General features: G+C 35.8%; 1 long non-coding RNA gene across 1 annotated transcript; it reads left to right on the top strand.

Annotated features, from left to right (window-relative positions):
* The first annotated feature begins 7,408 nt into the window (after positions 1–7,408).
* LOC120310442 lies at positions 7,409–22,313 on the top strand. The gene is made up of 4 exons (XR_005557359.1): positions 7,409–7,544; positions 14,737–14,819; positions 19,282–19,411; positions 22,145–22,313. It is a non-coding gene; the product is annotated as an uncharacterized LOC120310442 (long non-coding RNA).
* Positions 22,314–23,305: the final 992 nt, after the last annotated feature.

Below are 23,305 nucleotides of genomic sequence, written 5' to 3'. Positions count from 1 at the left end.
CACCAGCCGAAAGCCAAAAGCATTTCTAAGCTCAATGAAGCACCATGGAAGATCTGGGTGAGACCCTTCCTTATCTCTCTTACCCTAACTACCTTCCTGTGAAAGCTCCTTGAAACTTTTTCCCTGCTTTCAATTCAGCGGCGTTTGCATACTTGGGAATTTAAGCTTTGGAAAGAAAAGAAAAGAATAACTAACTTTAACAACTAGATAACTGGATTTCTGTTCTGCGGATACCTTGGGGTCCCAAAACTTCTTATTATAGAGACTTATCATTTACCTAAACTATTAATTGTGGAAAATATCATTTTTTCTGCTTTTTAAACTGAAAAATAAAAAAGCTAATTGGTGTTTTGGAAAAGATTTTGTGGTCTGCTGGGGACACATTGTGGCAAAACTTGGCATAGGAACTGAATTTTCTTTTTTTTTCCAATTGTGCCTGTTGACTCCCTTGATTTGTCCTTCATATTATCCAAAAGATAAGAATTGGAAACAGCTGGCTGGTGAAAACAATTTTTAGAAAGTGTGGAGGTGAACATTGGCTGACTCTTACTAAACATAGCCTCCACTAAAGGACTATTTCTAATCACCATGGAAATGGAGGAATTCTAGCCACAACTCAACTATAAACTTATCCTTGAAAAAAATTCTTGAAGCTACTGAGCTAATCAACTCAAAAGTGAAAGCCGAGGATATTTTCATAAAACTACAAATCGAACCCCAGACTCCAGATAATCAACTTACAAGCTAAAAAACAACAGAAGAGGAATAACAACATCCACAATCTATTAATAATTTTGATAATCCAACACTGACTTTAACTATAGTATCTATAATTCCAAAAGCAACAGGAACTGATCAATAAACATACCACACTGAGAACTTAGACAATTTAGCTAACCAAACAATAACTAAACACCGGATATGTCTTTCTACTTTACTCAGATGAAATTGGAAGAAGAACAAGAACTGATGACAAACATTCCAAACCAAACATGGAGATTTGAATTATTAGGGCAACAACCTAATTATTACAAAAGCCAGTTCCTTTGAAAAATTGATAACTGGATGTTCTCCCTTGATTCAAACAACGTGTGGGAATGAAGGGAGACACATCAGTGAATTCAAAGGCACTGGTATGGAAGCCTGCCTGGCACAAAAAGAAAGCCAGAGTTAGATTTAAAAATGGGATTTAAAAATTCACTTAATGGGCTAACTAGCTTTTTGGAGTGATTGGTTTAATATCCAGGACTAAGACTTATACGGGAAATTAAAATTAATTGTTAGATTTTAGTTTTGATTGTCAGATGGAAATACATTTGTGATAATGGACGATATTTTGTTAGTAAATGAAACAGACTATATTTGTGAACAAAATAAGAAGATAAATTTTGGAACAACATATCCTAGTTATGTTAAGTATTTTATAATGAAATGAGGGAAATTAAGGTTATCCAAAACTTAAATATTGGTTATAAAAGGCTAAATTGGAACATGGCAATTGGAATTAACTAAAACTTAAAAACAGGACTTGGATATGTATAAGTAAAATGTCATTGTAAAGTAAAGTAAAATGTATTGACTGATTGAGCTTTAGTTAGAAATATGTTAATATGAATATGATATAATATTTAAGGGAATTACAGAGGGAATCTTTATTGTTGTAACGTGAGATACACATGAATGATTTTGTTATTGGACTATTGATTACCCTATCACCACGCTGCTTCCTAAGCACCTGGATATAAAAATTTGAAAAAGTAATAAAACTTGTTTAAAAAAAAGAAAAGAAAGAAAGGTTAGATAAGTGGAGTCCTTGCAATGCACTGATGATCGTATTACCTAGTTGGGTAATGAAACATCTGCAAGGATACAGCCAAGCTCAGAAAGCACTAAGGACCCCACAGTTCAATGCCGAGTTACAAATATTCCCTTTTAAGATTAGCTATGAATGAACATTAAGTGTCTAGCAGATGCTGGGCACCTGCTATGACAAAAGAGGAAAATAATTTATCTGATTGGAGTTACAGCTGGAAATTTGTTATCTCACAGCTTGTATGAGTGAATAGGAAGAGCTAGCTTGTCTGAGCAGCCTCTCTTCCAGGTGTTAATTGAAAAATGCAGGTTAATCACAGGATACAAGGATTAAAAAAAAGCATGTGCAGAAAAGGTCTTAACCTCTCACTTGAGATCCGAGGGATCCCTACACTTTTAGCATGGCTCTTCCCTGGGCATTGGGCTAGGGTGGGGTTTGAGCCATAAGAATGATTGGTCTGATACCTTTAACCTTAGTACTTAGGAATTGCAATCAGTCGCCTAGAGTCATCATATGAGGTAGGAGCCAAAAAAACCCCATAAATAAATAATCAACCAATCAAACAATCAATCAATCAGTCATAGTGCACCACATCTAGTTATACTTTTAATATAGCAGTATTACATTATAAGCTGTAGAGATAACCTAGACAGAGATATGGAAAATCTATTGCCTAAATAAGAGGGGTTTAACATAGTTTAAATCCATAATAAATAATATTTAGAAGCAACTCAGAGAGATACCATACTAATTCACTGACATATAAGTGGTAGAGTGGAGAATGTACAATATAACCAGACTTGGAAGATTCTTATAACAAAAACTAACCTCAATAAAATTCTTCTTGCATAGAATTTCTTAATCTGATCTGCATAGTATAGCTAGTACCAGCTCATGAGGCCTTTCAATGCAACTTGTATATTCCAACACCCTGAATTTGGATCCTGTAGTTATATTAAGTTTATCTCTACATATTTCTATTTATTTGTTGGTTATTGTAGAATTCCAGTCAGTATGAAAATAAACCACAGACTTGGTTTTATAGTGAAAAGAAAAGAAAATCATCCTAAGAAACATTCTTTAAATGACATCTAGAAAACAGTTTATTCTATCAATGCTGATAATTTCCCAAGTGACAGGAAGAGATTTATAGACACATGCTGGGATGTTACTGCAGAGTTTGTGAATGAGCATGATTGTGTGCATTATTAATATTGCCACAGTAGATTCATGCTGTATGTTCAGCCATACTGCAGGTGTTACCTCCCATCTTCAATCTTAGATATTATTTTATACGTGGATCTAAAGATCTAAAGCAAAGCATGCTTCAGCCATGCAACCATGCCAGATTGTGGGTCAACCCTGTTTTTGTTTCTCAGCTAATGCTTCATTGTCTCTTCTCTGCACTGGCATCAAGGTAATTTATGCAGGTATTTTGTATGCACAGCAAATAATGAGAAACACCTGCAAAATGTTTCCCTCCCTGAGTTCAGCAACTAATTATATTTTTAAATAATGGCTACCATTGAACACAATTATCTAAATCATTTAAAGTAATGGAGTCTTTTTAAAGGTGTTTTCAGAAGAAAAAATGCAATTTTAAAACACTCTTTTATTTGCAATATGGGAGACTAAAAAGTTCAGTAAGCTGCTAAGCAACTGGGGAAAAAAATAAAATGTTCTGTCTGTTTCAGATCAGCTTATTTCCATCTTTCCTTATGCTTCTGAGTCCTTGGTTCTCTAGCAAAGATAAGAAAAAAAAATAAAACCCATCTTATAATGTATTAATTTAGTTATTCAATGTTTATCTAATTTACTGGGCATCCAAATGAGATAGGTAACAAAATTACTACTATATATATCTAAATGGAAGCGAAAAATATTACATTTAAGGAAGCCAAATCAAATGCAAAAGAAAGCAAAACTTATATGATTGTTTTTGTTTTCACACTTTATCTGTCTAACACCACCTATATGCCATATGTGTACCATTCCAGGATAGCTCTGTGCCATACTGGATCAGTTTAGCAACTGAATAGATGTAAACTATTAGCTTGGTTTTTTACAAGTGTAATTGTGAGGAGCTTTTGGGTAGGTGATTTTCTCGCAGAAACTTTCACCTTTTTTCGATTTCCCAGTTGCTAGGTTGCAGCCATGCTAACAAGTCTTTCAAAGGGAAAGATGATTTGAGAGATTTTCACTTTCTTTTTCATAGGAACTGTTTCTCTCCTCCCCCCCCCCCCAGCCAGATATATAAAGGAAGCTATGGGGTGGAGAGAGCGTACGTTTTCATTGCCCATTTGTATGAAATAGAAGTTAGGTTTGTTGCAATGGCTTGAAATCTGCAGGGCTATTTTCATTTCTTGTTTTCAGTGTATATAAACTGGCAGATGGGAAAATGATTGAAGAATATCTTCAGTCTGACAAATTGCTTTTCTGGGATTTGGGAATAGAAAAAAATGGTCACATGGCAGTATCTAAAATGTCTCCTGTGGATTTTAAAAATCATAGAATCCCATGTGGTCACTCTACTACTTATAGTCTGGTCTCAAATGATAAACCAAATTACAATTCCTTTGAAAAATGTTCAGCTCAGATCTTCACTGGGAATCCAGTAATGATTTGATTCTTTAATTATAAAACACTTTTGGATTACATGTAGACATTTCCATGTTGCTTCACCATCTTGATCACACTTTGTAAATGTAGAGTTCATAGTGGAATTTTATAATGTTGGAAAATAAATAATACATTTGTATGTTTAAGTAAGGAAACAAAGGCATATGTTGAAGATATGGTAAAGAAAATTATTATTGTGAGAGGGGATTTTAGTAATATTAAAACCTTAAAAACAATACCTTGTATTTCACATTTTTAATAGTTATGAGATAATCTTGGACATGATGCCTAAACCAGACCATTCACATGTAATTCAATAAAATTGGAAGAGGCAGGTGTATGAAACTATGAGAAAAGTTCATTTTGATCTACGCTGAAAGAAAGAAAGAAAGAAAAAAAGAAAGAAAGAAAGAAAGAAAGAAAGAAAGAAGGAAAGAAGAAACCTATGTTATAATTCAAATCACAGTCCTTCCCTTATATAATTAAAGAAAGTTGGAGATATAACTGAAAGCAATGCCTACCTTTTTTGTTTGAAGTGTAGAGAGAGAAATGAGGACAGCCATAAAACTAATCTTATATAATGAAGAGTCACGTGAGCAGTTATTTTTGCAATCTATTGTTGGTTGGGTTGGAAGAGGGCACAGATCATTCTATATAGTATATTGTCTTTGAGTTATGAAAAGCAATTTCACATATACTGCACACTTCATAACTAGTTGTTTCTTGATTTGGCCCAGTGATCAGTATGAAAATCTGTTCTTGTTATTTTTTTTTTTTTAAAAAAGTGGAATAAAAATGTTGAGCACATATATTATAACATACAGAGCTAAGCTTTCTCTGAACACTTGGAAATGATGATTGAAATTTTGATCACATAAGTTGAGTTTGATTACAATACAAAGTTTAGGGATGGGACAGGAGGTATAATCATGCTTTCTTTATGTATACATTCATATCCCCTTATATTTTAAATGAATGGGCTTCAAATTCATCCTGTAGCCAACTATGTGGCTTGATGTTAAGTTTGAAATATTTGCACAATTTTGCAGTGCTAATTCTTTTTCACCTATTCCTTCAACTTCTATTTGTCAAGGCTATATATTTTCAATTTACATATATAACTGACCAACTCACAATATCTCAAACAAATTTAAAAAGCTATCATAAAAACAATGTTTATCAAAACAAAACAGATTGGCAGCTAAGGCTACCAATCAATATTACTATTACATTTTCTAGATACCTAACCCTAATTCACTCATATTCTAGCTAAATGCTTACAGAAGCAGCCAAGTCTTTAAAATCTAACAAAAGATCTATAAGGTTGGGATATCTAAATCTTGGAGACAAGTATTTCACAGAACGGATACTACCACAAAGAAGGCATGTTTCCCAAGTCCTATCCAATGGCAATACTTAATAGAAGGGATCCAGAGCATACCAATTCTGTTGGATCTAGTGGGGTAGATAAGCATTTTTACAAATAGCATGCAACTTGAATTGCACCTAAAAGTCTACTGGAGGCCAATGTAACCCACAAAGCTGAAGTGTAATGTTAGTTATTGGACTACTTTTTGAGCCAGTTGTGACTTCACCCATGACGAAGTAGGTATGTTTCACAGAAACTTAATTTTAACTACATGCTTAATATTTGCTTTTTAAAAAGCTCACTGGAGAGAGAATTTCCTTGGACATTTGTCTTTCATATCAATCTTTTTACTGCTATTTTTTTTTCTAAAAGAAACTGTCATGATCAATTCAGTTTTGCTCACAGAGTGAACTCACTGTTTAACTGCTAACCAAGTACTTTCTCTCAGTTTGGACACAATGAACTTCTCTGTATTAGGTTGCATTCCATTCTATAATTTGACTGAAATGTAGAAATTAACATCAGGCTGAAAATACATAGATATAATAAAATGTAAAAATATTGCTACAGACAACTGAACCTTTTCCCCCCTATTGGAAGCACCCTCCCTCTGAAAAAAAAGAAAGTATGATCTAAGACAGTGATGAAAAATTTGACTCTCTCAATAAGATTAATAGTATTCATTTCAACAGATATTAGCTTGATTTTTGTTTGATGTGATTTTTTTTTGAATAGTGCAGGACTCACCCATGACCAGGAGAGGGATCCATTGGCTAAGAGTTGGCAATTTGTTCTGTTCTAATATCATCAAACATGTCTAGAATAGTATTAAATGTTTAGAAAGTAAAAGAATATTTGGATGTTCAATTATGAAAACTATAGATCTTTTCTGAAAAAAAGTTGGGATGAGGCTTAGTACTTCTAATAGAATTTGGTATGATGTATGGGGAAATTGTCATGGAAAAGTGGTACAGAAAATGGACACATAATATTAATGGATTTGTTGTACCAAATAAATAAATAAAAGCCAATTGCTTGATTTGGTTTCTATGTCAATTTTTGACGAGAAAAGGAAACTTTACGAAAGTCTTATAAACATTCAAATATGAAACCAAGCAGATGCCTGCATCAAAATATATGCATAAATAAATGATAATATCTACCACTGGTAATATAAATGTTACAGATCGTTTACCATTTTTGGGCTGTTACAATTATTTTTTAAAGAAATTATCTGGCAAATCTGATAAAAGATCTATAGAATGGCCTTTGAAAGAATTTGGAGTGTTGTTTTGTTTTCTATCCAGCTCTCGTAGTAAGAAAACTATAAAAAGGTCTGAAGATGTATGTATTTTGCAGAATAGATGGTCCCTTCCCCAGCAAAATGCTTGAGCTTTATGCTTATTGATCTTGGCAGTTTCCTGATTTATTACAGTGTTGACGTCTGCTTCTTTTGTATCACTTGGCAAATGATCAATAGCTTTATTCTTGGTGCAGTCATTTTCAGATTGACTATGACAGCAGGTATAAAAGGAAATAATACCAGATTAGGGGTTTAGGTGAATTAACAGCAGAACTGGGACTTCCGTTTCAGAGACTTGATTGAAGAAACATAAGTAGGCTGACAATTATGATAGCCGGTCCTGGGAGGAAATTCTAACAGCATGATGCTCCCACTGTCGGAAAGGATTTTTGTTGTCATTTGATTTGGTTTTTTGTTTTACAAAGCAAAGCTACTCACACGTAGGAATTTTTTTCACAATTTGTTATCACAGCAAGTATACCAATATGTTTCTTTGGAATGTGAAATGAATATGTGTGGGAATTGTGATAAATAAATGGAAACATATAAAGCTTTACTCATGTTCTAAAGATGTTCTTAATGCTAGATGTGTAGATCTTGTTGATTCAATAAAGTGAATTTAGTAAGTGAATTTAGAGTTATGTTCAGAAGGATGGATGAAAGAATTAGCTGTAATTTTGACTAGTGTGATAACTTAAATAATGGAGTCTACAAACACATGCCATTTCTGTTGACAATCATTTAATGCAGCCAATTATTTACACAAGTTCTTATATGTAAAAAAGCAATTTTCTTACCATGATCTCACTGACATGAATAGTTACCATTATTTATACTTTGTAAGCAATTGCCTCTAAACAAAAAAACTATTTATTAATAGAATCAGTTTTCAATTTTGTAGTATTAAAAAGGTCCTTATTATGAGGCTGTATTGGAAATTATATAAAGTGCATGTCCAGCTGATATTTCTCAAGTTGTCTGTATTAGTTAATCTGCATTTTATTTGAAATATTTAATACATTTAGATCTAAAATGATGTAAATGAAAATGAATCTCTGCATCTCCCAAGACTGATGAATTGTGAAATAAACAGCAATCAGGCTAAAGATGCTGTGTTAAACACACCAAGTTTTGTCTTGCTAAACTAAGCAAAATTAGTCAAATGCCCTAAGTAATAGGTGCTGTTATTTCTTTCTCTCCCCCACCATTTAAATTATTTCCCCACTTGTTTTTGTGTCTATGCATAAATTAAAAATCTGCTGAAATTTATTATTCATCTGAGATGTAATTAATATGCAAAATTATGCAAATTAAGATGCAATTAGGTTTCAATTCTCTAGTGGAATTTTCCATTATAATTTAATACAAAGTAATAGAGTAATTGGTGTCACGTGTAATTACTGCAACTCACGTGTATATGCAGACGTGAAAATGGTTTGTATATGTTAGTTATCCTATGCAAATTTACCATCTAGTTTGTCATCACTGGAAAACTAGGTAAACAAAGAAAGCCTTACAACAAGAGAGAGTAAGTGACCCCCCTTTCTTTTCATGTACTGTCATTTTCAAGAACAACATGAATAATTGTAATTGATATTGCTGCATTTATTCCTTAGAATTCACAAATAGGTATAGTTTTGTATCATATTCTCCTTATTATTTTAGACAGTACTTATCTCTCACAAAATAAGAGATAATAACTACAAGACAAAGACATTTTGATGTTCCACTGACATACTGAAAATCAAAATAACAAATGGAAGCATTTCAGGCCAAATCATAACCATCACAACACTACCTAGCCTTACTCTGAGATCTATCCTTTCGTAAAGGGATAAATATAAACGTAAGTTCAGAAAGCTTGAAAGAAATTGCATCATGCCTACTAAAAACTGCTTTTTAAAGCAAAGACAGCCACGTTTTTTTTATTCTAACCAACATATATCAATGAACAGATGAGATGAAACAATTCCTAGAAGGTATATTTTTTTAATAATAGCAAAACAAACAGAAATTCTCATCTCATGCAGAAGGCAGATCTTTGGATTTCTATGATTCTCAACAAACTAACATTTATTAATCTCCCTTTAGTTGATGGATTCCAGCAGGCTTACTTTGAAAGAAAGTCAGGTGATGAAGATAAGGAACTTTCTGATCTTAACATCATTAAAATAGCATCTTCCAGAGAAAAAAGTGGAAAAAAGATACAGGGCTACAATCAATGAGTAACTAAGAGTACATACTCTGATGGGGTTTCATATTCTAATATTAGATCTATTGCTGTATAATAATGTAACGCCCAAATGATTCTCCTTTGTGCCTTTCCCCAGACTATGACCTATCTAGAGACCTGGTATGTTTTTTCTCACTTGATATACTGTACAATCAGCATTAAAAACTAGGTAGAATTTTCTTTTATCCATTTTAGCCACAGATTGTTCTGTATTAGCCAAGGTTGAACAAAAAAAAAGAGGATGCTCATGTTTTCTTACTCTGCAAAGGACATTTCTACATGAAGGGGTGCCAAAGGACAGTCTTCAAAAGGCTTCTACTCTAAATCTACTCCTATTCTAAGGATAATAATGTTGGAGGCCCAACAGATGATGGTTCAAGTCATAGGCCTATAGAAACTTGTTATTAAGAACTTGCACATGGTAATTTGTATTGACATGTGATAATTTATAAATAGTAGGGTTAATTTTAATTTTATCAAAGGCAAACAATTTCTCATTCAAATTACTCCAAATAAATTCCATTAATTTATAACACAGTCCTATTTTATCTCAAATTGGTCAGTCCTATTCAATTAGATGTTCAAGAGAAATGGGGTGGGTGTGTCAACCACTAATTAATTTCTCATTTGCTGGGCAAATCCTGTTTCATTTTGAAACTGTGTCTGTTAACGAATTATTCCACCATATTCCATCACTAAATCCATATATAAAATAAAATAAATGCAGGAATGTTTGGAGTATATGTTCGTTTAAATTCTAAGAGGTAGTGAGAAGAATGAAACAACTGGGAAGAAGAGAGATAGGAGAAAGGACAAGGAAAATAAGGTATTTGGAGAAAAGGAACAAGAAGGCAGGTTTTCAAACGGGGGGGGGGAGGAATCACTCCATTATGCTGTAGTGAATTTTTTTGCTTATTTTCCATTTTCTCCTCCATAGTTTCATCATAATTCCTACAAATGCTGCTCCAACTCTGGCAAAAAGGAATAACATCCATTTGCTGGTATTATTTTTCTTCCCATCTATTTCCTTTTTTGTTATAGCTGTGTCTCAGCTATAAATATCTGGCATAACTGTGTTAAGTTGGTTTCAGGCTAATTTATTTTTACTTAACAAAAAGTTTCAATGAAGTAAACCTGGCTAATTAGGATTTAAATTAAATTACATTCAATGGGGACCTAGCACAACTTATCTTGTTTAGACCCAGCCCTTGACTCAAGGTCATTTATTTATTTATTTACAAGCTGTAAATAATAAAACTGCCCTAATTATCTCTACAGCTGTTTCAATCACTATTATTTTCCATGTGGTTTGAGTTTAAAATTTTTTTTAAATGATTCCAGGATTTATTCAAAGGCTTTATTCATGTAAGGAATACCTAAAACTTAGTGTTCTGATGTCTTCTATATTTGAACATATCTAATATACAGCTTTTTGGCTATGCATTTAGAACAGTAATGAATGAGACATAAAAAATTATATACATTAGCACATGAATCTATAGCTATACGTTTTGTATTTTCTTACTTCTTGTTTCAGTTTCTTCTAGCTACTTATTTAAAGTAAAAAAAAAAAAAAGAAAATTTGCCATTAGTTTCCTGTGCTACAATCCATTCAGGCTTCATCCATTCATCCATATGTAGCTTCCCATTCTGTTCTGTAATACAACCAATTACTATGCAGTCAGAATTATTCGTATTCATATTCACATCTCACAGTAGACATTTAAGCTACACTCTGAGCAACACTCATACCTTAAACTATACCTATTATACAGCTGTTGTACAATTACTGTAAATGAAGTGCACAATATGGAGCTCAACTTACATATTAACTTGCAATCAGTTGATAGGGAAGAAGCCATAATTCACTGTTCTAACCTACACAGATAGGTTACCTCTGTGTACATTTTTTTTTAATCTCCCAGATATTTAATTCAATAGTGGTTGTTAAAGAAAGATTAATCACTAATGCTCCACAAAGCTGCCTCTGCTTTGTGGAACATCTTGCTGAAAAAAGCTTCCATCTTTTGGCCTCCCAGAAAGGGGTTAAGACTTGGCTGTGTGGCCTTCTATGGAGGACACAGAGGCCTATACAGCCATATAAAGACATTCTACCAGTGTCACTTATTAAGACTATGTTTCTTTTATGGGGGGGAGGGTAGGGATGAACAGCTCACAGGAGTTTCCAGGCAAAGGGAAATGACTATCAACCAGGTAATATAATTCAAGCCTTCTTTTGATATAGAAATGTCTGATAATCGTTGGAAACGGAAAGAACCTTCATATAGTCCTTTATTTGTCATTTTGATACTTCATGATGTCATTCATTTGTAGCCTATGACTTCATAAAATACTGTTTCAGACAATTGGCAGTTATATATATATTTAGAATTTATATGGTACATGCTGGTATTTCACACATGCTGTCTTCGATATATGCCTAAAACAAATGGTTTCTTTTCATAGATCTCTAATGAGAATCCTGTTTTCCATTCATTTCTACAGATTTATAGTTTTCCATTCCTTTTATGTCTGTTAATTTCCTAGCAAATGTTTGCTTCATCATTAGAGTTGACTAACTCTTCCTCCTCCTCCTTACCTGCCAATCACCAACTCCATGCTAACTGAACATGCCTTATACAATTAATTGTGCTGCTTTGCATTATAGCTCATCAACACATTTAGAATTAGCCGAAATGAAATAATGGGGGTCAGTTCTGCAAAAAAATGAGTTTACTTTCATGCCAGCTGCAGAAAATGAACAAAACTGGCTTCATGCCAAGTGAGGGAGTCTCACATTAGGAAGAGACAAGGAAAATACTTACACAACACTGCGTATCCAAAGAAATATTATATTATATATTACAATATTATATACATGTACCTAAAGAAGGTTATCAGCTATGTCTGGCCTACTTCAACTTTTCTCATTAAAGGAAGAATATTTATTTTATTTTATTTTGAAATAAATGGTTCTACATGAATGCTGAAAGATGTTGCTTTACAAAGCATATAAATCTTAGTCTGAAGAGAAAGAGACGCCTGGAGCCTACTGGACCTTCTATGAAGAGCACCTGATTATAATCCTTTTGTATGTTAAAATGTTCAAATAAAATGAACTAAATCCAACAGTAAAATGAAACATCAGTGTTTTGCACTTGAAAATGATAATTGATTCTATCCCTGTTGAAATTTACATGAATTCCATGTTGCCATTGGCACTCAATTGGGAACAGATCTTTCCTTCCAGGATACCCTTTAATTCATTTCAATTGATATAACAGCATTCAAAGGGGTTTAAGTCCAGAAATATACTATGATGGAAATTATAAGAGGACAATATATGCACCAGAGTCCATAAGTACTTTAACATGCTTGGAATTCATTATGAGGATTAAATGAAATACTATATATTCATAATGATTAGCATTGCACTGATTTTTATTTTTTTATTTTAAATAAGAAGCAAAAGGAACCTATCTATAGAGATAAGTTCTGAGTTATCTGACCCCAACCACATACCATGAATGCAAAGCAACCATTGAAGAGACAACCCTGCTTGTCACCAGCTATCTCAATATCTAGATTTATATATGAGTAACAGATCCTACTTCTAAGGCCATTGTACTACCTCAATCATTTATCTTCATAGCCAAAGCTGTTCTTCCATATTAGCCCTGCAACATATTTGTAAGAGATGCAGATAGAGGGCTGTAGATAGGAGGCCATAGATAGCCTTAGACCGTGTCTATATAGTCCTGAGATAAGAGATTGCAGTATTGCAATATTTGCAATATTGCAAATTATTGACTGATCAGTCCAATATTCACATACCTTAAGAAGACATCCTGACTATTATAATAGAGTTCTTTTGATCTTTGTCATAATTTAATTAGCTTTTTTAAAAAAAAATCTGACAAGATAGATTCTCTCTCTCTCTCTCTCTTTTTTTTTAAAAAAGGGAAGTTGTCATAAAGAAAAGGTGATCTATTGAAGAGTACCTTAAATATGAACCTCAATATTATGGATCTGAGACTTGTTTTCTTTTGTCTTCATTTAAGAGGCTTGGGATCATGTCATTTTTTGGTAATCTATATACCAGTTTGTCAAGGAAATCAGCGGTGTGTTGTAATATATTACTTATAGTATATTACATTAATTTTATTAAATGTTATGTTATGCTATATTATGTTATGTTATGCTGTCATGTCGTGTTATGTTATGCTATGTGCTGCTCTGCTTTACTATATTATATATTATATATATTATATTCCTTATATTCCTATATATTTTCCAAATATTTTTGACCACAACTTCCATCATCCATGACAATTACCATATTACTCATATTCTAACTTGTGGAATTCTCCAAAACATATGGAAGATACATCTGCATATATAAAATTGGGCACAGAATCAACAGTTTAACATGGAGTACCTTTACATATTTCAGAATACATGTGATTCATTTGCTTCTGTGCTGGTGGATTAAATTTCACATTGAGTGAAAAATATCCACCTATATCAGGAGTGTCAGACTCAATTTCATTGAGGGCTGCATCAGCATTGTCGTTGCCCTCGGGGGGGCGGGTGTGTGTGGCCAGGGTGGGTGTGGCCTATTGGATGGGTGTGGTTTCAGCAGGCAGCGAGGCGCTCTCCTCACAGCGTCGAGAGGCTGAGCTGGGCGGTGCGAAGCTCGCCAACCTTTCTGCCTGCTGAAACTGGGCAGACTGTGGCTAGGCAGCATTGCACTTCTCATCAGATTCACGCCGCTCAGCTCTTGGCGCTGTGAGGAGAGTGCCCCACTGCCTGCTGAAACTGGGCAGGCTGGGAGCTGGGCGGCCTCGCATTTCTTTTTGGATTTGCACCGCCCTGCTCAGCCGCTTGGTGCTGTGAGGAGAGCACCCCACTGCCTGCTGAAACCCCTCCCCCAGAGCCCATCAAGCTGGATATGTGAAGTAGGCGAGGGCCATTTGCTGGCTACTTCCAAGCAATGGTGCATTTCTTCATTCCTCACAAAGAGTGACACTTCCCCAGCATGCACCGAGGGGGCGGGGCTGACGTGGCAGGTAATGGTTCCTCACTCTTCCAGATGGCCTTGTGGAGCTAAGACTGAATGCCTTTCTACATAGATGGCCACCACAAAATTGTACATTGGCTTCCGGCCGGCCTGGGCCAGGGCCAAGGCAGCAGGGGCCATTCCCTCACTGTTTCCAGAATGGCTTCGCGGGCCACATGAAACCACTTTGTGGGCCACATCCAGCCCACGGGCCTTGTGTTTGACCTGTCTGATCTATATCATATGAAAAATGTGTGTAGAAATCTGAGGGTAACAATTCTGGATGTATGGTAATCTGTCCTTTGAACTGAACTTTTTTTTCTTGTTCTTGGAAATATAGAAAGAAGTAGAAGGGAAAGAAAAGAGAATTCTGGTGATTAAAAAGCAACTAAGCCAAGAATTGTAATCACCATTGAAAAGAAGGTAATTTATAGGTGAATACAAGATTGCATGAAGATGTATTAGGGATTGTATTTTTTGTACTATTTCCATTATATTGGGACTAATTTCCATAATAATGTTGTTAACTGAAAAGCTGCCTATGTCTATCAGGTCTCAAATATGAAAATGGCAATATTTTTAACAATATGTCAGAATTTTCTTTAATAAAGCTAATGTTTTCAGATCTGTTTTTATTAAAACACAGTAAATGCCATCAAATTCCTGATATAAAATTTCATTATATACTGTAAATATTTATCACTTCCTAAAGAAAACTTTACACGTGAGCTGAAGTCCCACACAGTTAATCGTAATGCAAGCTTTGATCACTATAAAACATGTTAATTTAAAATAGGGAGCTAAAACACCATTTGATTTTCTTAGCTCTTCCTAATAAAATATAATGATACAAACAAAATGAAAGATGCTAACACAGACATAGCTTTTCTTAATTGTTATGTTATCTCCCTTTCCTTACATGAAATTGACAGTGTGGCTAGAGCACTAAGATTTACCTATCAGGCGCATAGGAATATTCCAGGATTTCACTGAACCAACCTAGTTTCATATTTTTTAGACTAATTTTGGACTTTACACATATTTGAAACACTCTCAACCCTGCATACCTCAAATATATCAAAGTGTAATTCAACAAATATATCAAAGTGTAATCTTAGAAAAATGCATTAAAATTGCATATTTAGGGAGAATGGTTAAAATCATGATTTAAATAGAACATTAAATACAATTTTTCATGCATTTTAAAAAATATATAACAGGATTGAAGGAACTTGTGAAAAACTGAAATGGACTTGGAATAGTTTGATTCACTTACCACCAAAAGTATTTATTATATTGTACTTCACTATATAATCAAAATCACGTGAAGTGTTAATACCACTTTACAATGCCTTGGCAAGGCCACACTTGGAATACTGCATCCAGTTTTGGTCACCACGATTTAAAAAAGATGTTGAGACTCTAGAAAGAGTACAGAGAAGAGAAACAAAGATGATTAGGGGACTGGAGGCTAAAACATATAAGGAACGATTCCTGGAATTGGGTATGTCTAGTTTAATGAAGAGAAGGACAAGGGGGGGGGGCATGATAGCAGTGTTCCAATATCTCAGGGGTTGCCACAAAGAAGAGGGAGTCAAGCTATTTTCCAAAGCACCTGAAGGCAGGACAAGAAGCAACGGATGGAAACTAACCAAAGAGAGAAGCAACCTATAACTAAGAAGAAATTTCCTGACAGTTATAACAATTAATCAGTGGAACAACTTGCCTCTGGAAGCTGTGAATGCTCCAATACTGGAAGTTTTTAAGAAAAGACTGGACAGCCATTTGTCTGAAATGGTATAGGGTTTCCTGCCTGAGCAGGGGGTTGGACTAGATGACCTCCAAGGTCCCTTCCAACCTTGTTGTTGTTGTTATTGTTATTATTTCATTCCTGCTCTGGTTATTAATATGCTTCTAGTGATTCAAGAAGTGAATTATGATCTATAAAGTCTTACATGGCCTAGGGCCTAGTTTCTTGAGAGACTGCCTATCTCCTGCAGTATCAATACCAGTATCAATACCAATAGCAATAGCACTTAGACTTAAAGACCACCTCATAGTAATAATAATAGTAGTAGTAGTAGTAGTAGTAGTAGTAGTAGTAGTAGTAGTAGTAGTAAAGTTGGAAGGGACCTTGGAGGCCATCTAGTCCAACCCCCTAGGAAACCCTACACCATTTTGGACAAATGGCTGTCCAGTCTCTTCTTAAAAACTTCCAGTGTTGGAGCATTCACTGCTTCTGGAGGCAGGTTGTTTCACTGGTTAATTGTTCTAACTGTCAGGAAGTTTCTCCTTAGTTCTAGGTTGCTTCTCTCCTTGCTTAGTTTCCACCCGTTGCTTCTTGTCCTGGTTTCAGATGCCTTGGAAAATAGCTTGACTCCCTCTTCTTTGTGGCAGCCCCTGGTACTTTACAGCACTCCTAGTACTTTACAGCATTCTCTGTGTGGTTTTACACTGTCCGCATATTACTCCCAACATTCTGAGTTTTCACTTTACTGAGTTTGGAAGGAAGGAAGGCTGAATTAACTTCGAGCCCATCAGGATCAAACTCCAGGCAATGGACAATGTTCTCTGCAATACTACATTCTAACCATTGTGCCAACTGGATGGTTCAGTCCAACAGGTTGATGTTTCTAGATAGTTTCAATTAAACAATGACATCTATTGCAGGGGTCCCCAATCCTTGGGTCATAGCCCATTACCAGGTCTTGAACGGTCAGAACGGGACTGCGGAAGTGGTGCGTGAGCGTGCATCCCCACTTGCACAAGCAGCAGGCGAGTGTGTGTGTGCAAACTCCATTTGCATTAGCGGCAGGTGCACCTGCTGTCCACTCACACAAACATAGCTGCACACATGCACTTGCCTGCCAATTACGCAGAACCATCCCCTCTACCACCACCCTACTGGTTCGCAAAGCCAGAAATGTTGTGGAATTTGAGAATCAATAAGTATGATTTTCTATCATGACCCCTGCCTTCTGGAATGAGATTCCCTTAGTATTTGTGTGCCTTGGACCTGCTAGCATTCCAGAAAGCCTTAAAGAGCTGGCTATTTTCCCTGGCCTTGGAGTATAGCAGGTGGGGCCAGTGCCAAATTGTGTGCAGGTATGCTTAGCCATATTCATTATTTTTTTTGCTCTTTATTTCATTTTTTTTCTTTCATAATTATTGTATTTTTATTATTTTCATTATTGTATTTTTATTTTGCTTTCTTTTATTGTATGCTGCCTGATTTCTCAGTCTGAGGTCAGCTGGTGACTAAATACTATCAATTAAATTAAACAGTTTAAAATTAAATGAATTGCCTTGTTATACTATGCCCAGCAGAGCTTCTCCAAAGGGTTAGAAAGAAGTTGTTCTAGAAATTCTTTCATTACTAATTTAGAATAAAAGAGAAATACAGGTGGTCCTGGACTTATGACTACAATTGAGCCCAAAATTTCTGTTGCTAAGTAAGACAGTTGCTAAGTGAGTTTTGCCTGATTTTATGATCTTTCTTCCAACAGCTGTTAAGTGAATCATTTCAGTAGTTAAGTTTGCAACACAGTTGCTAAGTGAATCTGGCTTTCCCATAAACTTTGCTTATCAAAATGTTACAAAAGGTGATCACATGACTTCGGGACACTTCAACTGTCCTAAATATGAGCCAATTGCCAAGTGTCTGAATTTTGATCATATAACCATATGGATCAGTGGTAGGATTCAAATACCTGAACAACCAGTTCTCTGTGTGGATGCCACTTCTGGAAGTCGTTCTGAGCTGGGGAGGCCTCACAGGCCCAGAACAGCTCACTGGAAGTGCGTGGGAGACACTTCCAGAAGTCCATTCTGGGCCTGGGAGGCCTCCCTGGCTCAGAGTGGACTTCCAGAAGTGTCATCCACGCACCTGCAGCAGTCCATGTTGAGCCTTGCAAAAAAAGGCTAAGGCATCAGCCGGTTTGCTGAAGTCAACAAAAAATTAGCTACCAGTTCTACCAAACCGGTGCGAACTGGTTGAATCCCACCACAGATATGGATGCTGCAATAGTTGTAAGTGTGAAAAACAGTCATAAGTCTCTGTTTCAATGCCAATGTAAATTCAAATTGTCGCTAAATGGACTAAATGTTGTAAGTTAAAGACTACCTATATCATAAAAACTAAATATTTGGTCTGCCACCAGCTTGTAAAAGGGAAGGAGGGAGGAGGGAGGGAGGGAAATAAATAAATAAATAAATAAATGTTGGGACTCTGGGAAACTAAAAGAAAGTAGAAAAACCTAATAAATATATATTAAAAAAATCTATGACTGATATTGGTTAGTCAGAGTTAGAAAAAGCAAACCATGCAGGAGGAAATTTAGCTATTTTTAGTAATTGAAGTGTTTTATCCATGCTCAGATGTTGCTTCTATGCAGTGTTGAATTAAGAATTCACCAAATAATCTGAAACAACTTTTTTAGAAATTTGGTTTCTATTATGTGCAATTTAGCAAAACTGAATGCATGGGTTTAGCAGGACCTCATGAGTGAAATTGTGTCAATGGCCTGACCTCATTTAATTGTAGAAATGTTGGACCCTAAAGCATCAGAAGAAAATGATGATCAAAGACTTCATTTTGGTATCCAGTGAGACCTGAGCAATATGGGCATATCAATTTCATGTAGACTGTGGAGCATAAAATTTATATATTTGGAATTTGCCAATATGCCATCTGCTTGGTGCTTTGCCCCTCAATTCCCGAAGTCATTCATTTCTTTTTGCAAAGCACATAGATGGTTTATAAGTTTACCAGTTGTGAGTGATTTCTGCAGAAGTGGGTTAAAGCTTTCATTGCTTTACAATTAAAAAACTACTACATCATCTGCATATCACATGGGCTAACTTTAGAAAAATTTTCATTTTTCAGATAAATCAACCCAGCTTCTTTACCCCGTGTGAGGACAGCCCACAAACCATTTTCAGAAAGCATGTCTGGATACCACCTGTGTCTCGCTGTCCATATCCAACTGAGGTGCATGATTTGTTTTCTTTCTTTTGTAAGTGTTGGTTACCTTCTTAATCCTCCTCAATATGCTGTGTGTATAATGGTGTGGGAATGACCTTGGAAGACTGGGAGAAGACATGTTCCCTAGGAAATGATCGGATAAAAAAGAGCATGATGGGAAGAGCAAGAAGCTCTGGAGAGACTCTACTTAGTTTCTCATACTGTAAAGATGATGGCAGGAGAATTATACTTTCAGACTTGAAATATTCTGCTATAATGTAGCTTTACTGTAAACTAGAATTAGTTTATCTGGTTGTGTTTTCTCTCTGAACTATCTGAAAAGGGGGACATTATGGGACAATGTAGGGTATACTATGTCCATAGAAAAGCCTGAAATGACATGTGTTTGGTCAATGACCTTATGGCTTCAGTTGATTCTGGCAGATTATTTTAGACATATCTCTTCTATCTAGTCATTGACCTATACTTCAGTCCTGTTTTGATTATGACCAGAATCTCAGCTTTTATAGGAATTATGCCCCAGACTCATTTTTGAAAGGTGTTGGCTGACTGGTCCAAAACCAGTTAGCCCATCCCTGGCTTAAGGCATGTAACTGGAAAGGACTCATCACTTGTTTTTCTGTGATATTCCTTCCCAGTGATTGATGTTCCCAGAAGCTCTGACTCTTATTTTCCTTTCCTAAATAATATTAGGGTTGTTTACAGCTTCCACACATTACCTTTCTCCATTCCAATTTTTCATTTCCCAAAAGCTGTTCAATTCCAGCTACTTCTAGACCAGTGTTTCTCAAACCTGGCAAATTTAAGATGAGCGGATTTCAACCCCAGGCAAAGTTGGAATTGAACTCCAAACAAAAATTGAAATCCATAAATATTGAAATCACCAAGTCTGAGAAACAATGATCTAGATCAGGGGTGACAAACTGCCAGCCCATGGGCCAGATGCGTCACACCAAAACCATACCCACCCCTTTTGCCAGCAATGGGAAAAAAGTCACGATGCGTCGCAACACATCACACGTGACGTCGTGAGTTTGACACCCGTGATCTAGATGGAGGCAAAAGATATACTACTCTCTGCTGCTACTTAGTCGTCAAAAGGTTGAACAGTCAGCCCAAAGTTTCAAGGAATAAAGGTTCAGTCAACGGTATGAAGGGAAAGGGAAAAAAAATATAATCAGAGCACTGTGTCCTGCATTGAACAAGACATTTAGAGTGTGTGTGTGTGTGAGACATTTCGAGGACTCAAATTTCAGCCAAAGGAACTACTGACCTTAAAATAGTGGGCATTAAAATTGTATACGGTGCAAAGACATGTTGGGAGTGCAGCACAGTGATGCTGAGGTGAAAAGAATGATTTAAGACAGTATGACTTTTTTCAAGCCCCATAGTTAGAAGAGAGCACTGAAAAACAGTAGTATGGATCTGTTTTGGGCTAGATACCCCATCATCACATTGATGTGTAAACTTAATAGTGGTGGAGTAAAACTAATTTCCTTTCTATTTAGAAAATTGCTTCAGAAAGAAATTATTTTATGTTACAGCTTATTTTCAGACTGGTCTTATTCTGTCATGAATATAAGAAAGTAAGGAACTAATGAAAAATGTATTTCCATTAGAAGCATCACCAGTGCAGCAGATTTTACACTGAATACACAGAGGAACAACACATTCATCACCAAATTCCGTTTGGAGTGGAATCAAGCAGCATCTGCAGTTCTGAAGTATGACAGACTCTAGCAAGACAGCCAAATGGCTATTATCTGCATTTGGCAGATAACAGTATTAGATACAAATTCAATATGCATCCAATCAGCATATCTAGTAAGAACCCCAGCATCATTCCCTTTAAAAGGCTAAGTCAGAATAAGTAAGTCATAGTAATCCAACATGGTACAGAAATAGAAATGTCACAAATTTCAAAGCTACGAATCTGTTTGCCAAAAATCTGCAATCACCTTCATCTTGTCATCTACAAAGGAACTAAAAATACAGTTGGCTTTCAGAGCACACTCCACTTCCCATCTCATTCATAAGTCTTTAAATGGCGAAACACATGGGAGCAGACACTTGGAATACTGCATCCAGTTTTGGTCACCATGATGTAAAAAAGATGTTGAGACTCTAGAAAGAGTACAGAGAAGAGCAACAAAGATGATTAGGGGACTGGAGGCTAAAACATATAAGGAACGGTTGCGAGAATTGGGTATGTCTAGTTTAACGAAGAGAAGGACAAGGGGGGACATGATAGCAGTATTCCAATATCTCATGGGCTGCCATAAAGAAGAGGGAATTAAGCTATTTTCCAAAGCACCTGAAGGCAGGACAAGAAGCAACGGGTGGAAACTAATCAAGGAGAGAAGCAACCTAGAACTAAGGAGAAACTTCCTGACAGTGAGAACAATTAATCAGTGGAACAGCTTGCCTCCAGAAGCAGTAAATGCTCCAACACTGGAAGTTTTTAAGAAGAGACTGGACAGCCATTTGTCCGAAATGGTGTAGGGTTTCCTGCCCGAGCAGGTGGTTGGACTAGATGATCTCCAAGGTCCCTTCCAACTTTACTACTATTATTATTAGAGCTGCAGCTTGGGCTGGGCCTCTAGCTGATATCTGGGACAGGGAGCCCAGAAGTCTTTATTCCCAGAGAAGGCTGGTGACTGCAGCAGCATTAAACAGTCCAGGATCAATAGCTGTGCTGAGATTCTCAGGCAACTGGGACTGATGGGACATTTGGCTAAAGCATCCTTTCTGTTCTGTTTTTCAGAAAGCTGGAGGAGACAACTGGCTGGAAAGGCACCTTGTTGCAGATATTCACTGAATGGATCTTTAGCATTTTATATTTATATCCTGTCAATATGACAGAGTGCTTCCATAGAGCTTACCAGGTCCTTGGATTATTGAGGAAATGTTGCTATCCATCTTACAGCATTTAACTTTGGTGAGGAATTAGTTATAATTGTTGTGACCTATGTAAGTGGAACCAACATAGATAACAGACATTATCCGTCTCACACACTTGATTTATTCTCACACACTTTTTCTTTTTGTGGGTTTTTCTAACCTGTGCTTGTTTATTACAAGTTGTTTTATTGTTTCAAACATTTTCAGAGTTTATCACACAATGTATTTCTTTCTTTTAAATTGAAAGCAATAGATAACCAAAACAAGCAAGCAAGAAAAATTTGGCTTCCAAAGTAATATATATTAAAGGTAAAGTCTTCCTTGAGTCAAGCTCGAGTCCACTTGACTACCTAAGCATGTTGCCTACTACTATGGGAGAAGGATGGCAACAACACAGGATACATCACCATGACCTTCTTTTGGAAGATTTCTTTGGCAATCATGTGATCAATGTCCTTCTCATTTTGTATGCACATCACATCTATGACATACATATAAGGAGCAGAGCTATATTATGCAGGCATAACTGCTTTTCTGGTTTTTTTTTTCTTCCATGTACATCTCTGCTTAGGAATTCCTGATAGTGTTCCATTTAAGTGTCATCTAAGGCTGAACTGGCATAGTTTTCACCAAGACAAGCAAAGGGTGGCTACCTGAATCAGTGTCTGTAATATTTAGTTAGAATATCATTGTACTTCCTTTTAGGGGCTGAAATGCCAGTTTTCTTTATCTGGTTTTTTTATGCGAAATGTAGTACCTAAAACTACCAGATGATGATGATGATGATGATGATGATGATGATGAAGAAGAAGAAGAAGAAGAAGAAAAAGAAGAAGAAGAAGAAGAAGGTGGTAAATGATTGATTTTTGTTTTATTTTCCTGCCCATGATACACATAAGGAAGCTATTAAAAATAATAAGTACTAAACAGGTATGATACATTATGAGAGCTGAAATTAAAAGGGTTCCTGATTAAAAACTTTTATGCATTGTATTCCTATCTCTTAAAATTTCCCTCAATTTTT

This window comes from Crotalus tigris, unplaced genomic scaffold, assembly GCF_016545835.1.
Source record: "Crotalus tigris isolate CLP2741 ecotype Arizona unplaced genomic scaffold, ASM1654583v1 scf7180000018184.2832721, whole genome shotgun sequence".
Taxonomy (NCBI): Eukaryota; Metazoa; Chordata; class Lepidosauria; order Squamata; family Viperidae; genus Crotalus; species Crotalus tigris.
Note: the sequence above shows the minus strand (reverse complement) of the source record. Positions and strands in the feature narration are given on the sequence as shown.